Here is a 4,558-nt window from a genome sequence, read left to right on the forward strand (position 1 = left end):
CCAAAAGCAGAGGCAGGAAGGCAGAGGTGAATTTCTTTAGATTTAATTAAAAAGGGAAACTGAAAACAAAGGCAGGTTATCCAAAAATCCAATAACAAAAACGAAGTCCAAACAAGCATCAAATCAGGAGTCCAAAAATCCATGCGAATCAAACATAAAAACTAGTCAAAACGAACCAGAAACCGTGGAGACATCAGGGGAATCACTGTCACAACGAGGAAGACTCAGGAAGACGGAGTTGGAGGAAGTTTGACAAAGTTTGGCCGTGTTTGACGAGGAACCAGGTAAGAGGAACTGAAGAGAGAGGGATATTTAAAGGAGACTGAGACAAAGAGGGGGCTAATGAGGAAACTGGGAGCAGGTGTGCACAGAACAAGAGAGGGAAAGAACTAGGGAAGAAGGAGAACACAAGAGGGCAGCAGAGAGCAACAAATAGAAACCTGGAAGACTGGAAATAACAACAAAATGATAATCAAATAACTAGGACTATAAAACATGGAAAAAAGAAAATTAAACACTAGAAAACAAGGAGTAAAGTAATATTGAATACTCAAAAGAAAAACATAACAGAAACAGAAACCTGACAATCTCAACTCTTTTTGAGCCATAGGTTAATTATACTAGAGAGTAAACTAAGCTGCTGCCAATCCTGCTAATCCATACGTTATTGATCCTCACCACTTTTGTTTTATTTTTAACTTGCTTAATTATTGTTCATGTATAGATGTATAATGCGAGATATACCTGACAAACTAAAGCTAATCTGTTCTATCCAATTGAAGGGTCTTTAGATCCCACTTTAATTTGAAGGACGTCATCTTCATCACTTAGCGAGAGCCAAATTGTTTTCACTGCTGGATCGTACCATAAAATAATTAAAAAGCAAAGGGAGGCGAAAGCGAATAGATGATTTATTTTCAGCTTTTATTTTTATTTTAGGCTAAAATGATCAAAGTTAATGTGACAGGTGAATCTCCCGCTGCACATCATAATCCTCTTCTTTTATTACATATTTTGATGCAACATGTTGCATAAAGCTTCTTTTTTTTTTAAGCATAACAGGGCATTTAGATATTTGGAGATTGGAGATGGTGGCAATTCCGTGATTCGGTTGCAGTTAAGGCAGATAATAGCTGAGGACGGTAAAAGTTAAAGCAAATCATGATGCATAAATGGAGAAATGACAGCACGGCTCAAACAAACAGCGAAAACTTCCTGGGGGTCTAAACTGTCTACTGAGGTTATAAAGCTACTGGAATATGGAATAAAATTATCTTAAATATTCAGGTCAATATTGAAATCACCTTTTTTTTTTTTTACTGTGAATTCCATTTCAATATCAAAAACATTACTCTTATGATGATCCAGTAGGGAGGGGGTCATTACTGTCATTATAAAATGTTTTTGTTCAGGTTTTAGGGTTGGATAGATCCGTGTTAATAGAGTAAACACAAAGCATGTTAGTGTTTTAGTTCTCAAACTGTATGTGCATGGGTCACAGAATAGTGTGTGTGTGTGTGGCCATGTCTTTAATGCCTGGTGGGGACAATTTCCTAGGAATATGCTACATTTTGGGGACTCATAGGTACTTGTGGGGACCAACAACTGGTCCCCATAAGGAAAGTTTCTCTTCTTGGGGTGGGGGTTAGGTTTAGGACTAAGGTGTGAATTGAGTTTAGGTTAGGTTTAGGGATAGGTATGTGTCGGTAATGGTTAGGGTTAGGGCAAGGGTCACGGTTAGGCCATATAAATTAGTGGGAAATGAATGGAAGTCAATGGAAGGTCCCCACAAGGATATTATGACACAACATGTGTGTGTGTGTGGGTATGTGTGTGTGTGTTGACACTAGACTGGCTCATGAAGTGTGGCATTTCGATGTCTGCTCCTTTCTGCATGCATAATGAATAGCCAGGTGTTGGGGGGCTGTGGGGTGGGGGTTGTGGAGCTGGTGGGTGGGTGTGGTGATGATGACACACATGTGCACACGCACACACACACACACACGCTCCGATAGAACAGACTGTCAGACACCTCCTGGAAGCCAAAACCCAATCACACACACTGCTGGACAAACAGCCCGCATGCATATGTGGAGCGTAAAGCCAGCCATAAAATTTCACACAAACAGACTAATCAAAATTCAGACACTTTCAACGGTGAGTGGTCAGCTCTATAAACACACAGACGCTGTTATGTGCCCTCATGCCCGCATACACACACAGACACGCAGGCTTGGAGGCAGGATGCTTCAAAGGTCACGGTTGTTTGTGTAGAGTCCTGTAGCAGATGTGGAGATCCTTTGACAGGATGTCAAAACCTCCAACGCTAAACTGGAGAAGAGCAACTGATGGGTCAATTATTGCAAAGGTCAACAGGGAAGAGAAAGCTGAAGAAACGCAGAATAGGAAGGAGTTCCAAGAGGAATCAATTGAAGAGAAAACAAGTGGAGGAAGTAAAAGATGCTCTATTAAAACTCAATGGGAAACAAAGTGTTAGACTAAGAGCAGATGGGAAGAGAAGATGAAGAGAATGGGAGACAGAGCTGGGATAGAAACAAGTAAAAGAACTATGGCGGACTACAAAACGTAAGGAGCAAAGGGGCATATGAGAAAGCACAGATTTAGGTGAGAGCAAAAGAAGGGTGAAACCAAATCACTTTGGCCGCTTAAGTCAAAGGAACAAGACCAGTTGGACATTGGAAAATTAAGACAAATGTACAGAGTGGATGGAAGTGATGCTGTCCGGACATAAAAGTAAAAAAAAAAAAAGTAAGGATTTGTCTGTTTATCCAACACATTCTCACGCCCAACTCGTCCAATACTGATGCTTGGTCAAAGTGTTAATGACACTCCATCATACTTTGACGGCCAGGTCAAATTATATTGTATCAATTGACTCCGTCAAATTTTTATAAAACCTTTTAGCCTACAAAGTTATTGTTGGCAGCAGCAGGAGCGTATGGTAAAGTAGGTTTAGGAGTTAGGGTCAGGGAGGGGTCAGTGTTAGTTTTTACTTCACAGTTAAAAGAGAAGTCTCAACATATTCAGAATTCAAACTCCTGAAAGTATTTTAAATATGAAATTATTACATACTCAGTGAGGAGAATGGCACTAGGCTTCACTGCCGGAAGATGTCAGGAGTGAGGTGTTACCATATTTGGACAAAAATGGCCACTCCCAGACTCCCAGAAACTTATTGTTATTATTTTTTAATAAAAATAATAATCACAATTCATTAAATCACCGCAAACATATTGCTTTTAGGTATGGATGATGATCCATTGATTCTTCCTTGCTGACCGGACTGTTACTTTAATAAATAATTTTCTGCCATGACCTGTCAGGCAAAATAACATTACCATAAACTCCTAAAGCTACCAACTAGAACTCTGGAGGCTAAAAGGTCACATGTTTTTAACAATTTGGGGCAACATAGGATGAGAGGGGAACACCTTCCAGTATCTGACACTGACGATGCTTTGACCAAGCATCACTTTTTGACCAGTTGGAAGTGAGAATGTGTTGCTTATTCGGACTTTCTGTTCTCTGCTAAATGGCTGCTGCCTAAATGGACGGCTAACGTGCCTCAACATGTTAAAGAAATACAATTCATTTTAAAATAACGCTTGACACCTCTGTGTCTCATCCTATATGGATGCAAACAAATAAGCCTTTTTCACTCAGCAGCAGTTTCCCAGATGAGAAAAGTTTTATCAGTGCAACCTACTCTAGCCACAACTGGCCTGGTCTCTTCACTGGACGTAGATAATTAAATCAAATAAATCAGGTTTTCGAGTTTCCGACCTGCTGTTCATCATTCAGAAACAATAAAGCTTTAAAGTCTCTCATTCTATCCACCTTCCAAATGTTTGCACCTTCTCAATCAGAAATGAAGACAAACTATTTTAAACATGTAGGTTTTCTGATTAAGGTGTTTTTCAGTAATGATGGTCGGCATGAACAAGATGAGGCACATATAGGAAAAAAAGATTATACTATCTATATTTATTGCAATAATGTAAGTAACTCGCCATGTTTATTTTCTGCAAAAAGAAAGACGCAGCAGTAAAATATATTTCTTTCATTGCAAAATATAGTGATTTAAAAAAAATGAAGTAAAAGGATTTTTAATGAATAAAGCAATAGGGTTTCAAGAGGGAAATGCAGCTACTGTACAACTGCTGTAGTTTGGGATTTGGGTGTCCAAATAGCAACCTGGACGCTTTTTGTGGTTATGACCTGTTCTCAGCTCAGGAACTAAGACCCGTATGATATCTGGTTGTTCAATAGTTTTTGCCTAAATTTAATATTTAGGTATCAATAATCAATATATTCCTGCAAAAAGGTCTGATGTTGCAGGGGCAGGTAATGAAAAGTGCTGATGCCAGTTTGTTTGAGCCTTTATCCAGTCTCATGTTAGCCTCGTGAGACCATCCTGATCTCGCGAGCTTTCAAGGTTTCACTCGCAGATCAGTCTGGAGACTCTCCGTTAAAGAAAATTTGGAGCCGTTCACCAAACGAACGTCCAATCAGCGTTGGCTTTGAGGCGGGTTGAGGT

At 39.6% G+C, this 4,558-nt stretch overlaps 1 protein-coding gene across 1 annotated transcript in view; it reads left to right on the forward strand.

Annotated features, from left to right (window-relative positions):
- The window catches only part of npas3 (neuronal PAS domain protein 3), a 444,436-nt gene that overhangs the window by 172,512 nt on the left and 267,366 nt on the right, over positions 1–4,558 (forward strand). The window lies entirely within an intron of this gene.

The sequence above is a fragment of the Cyprinodon variegatus genome, unplaced genomic scaffold, assembly GCF_000732505.1.
Source record: "Cyprinodon variegatus isolate N-32 unplaced genomic scaffold, C_variegatus-1.0 Scaffold164, whole genome shotgun sequence".
Lineage (NCBI taxonomy): Eukaryota > Metazoa > Chordata > Actinopteri > Cyprinodontiformes > Cyprinodontidae > Cyprinodon > Cyprinodon variegatus.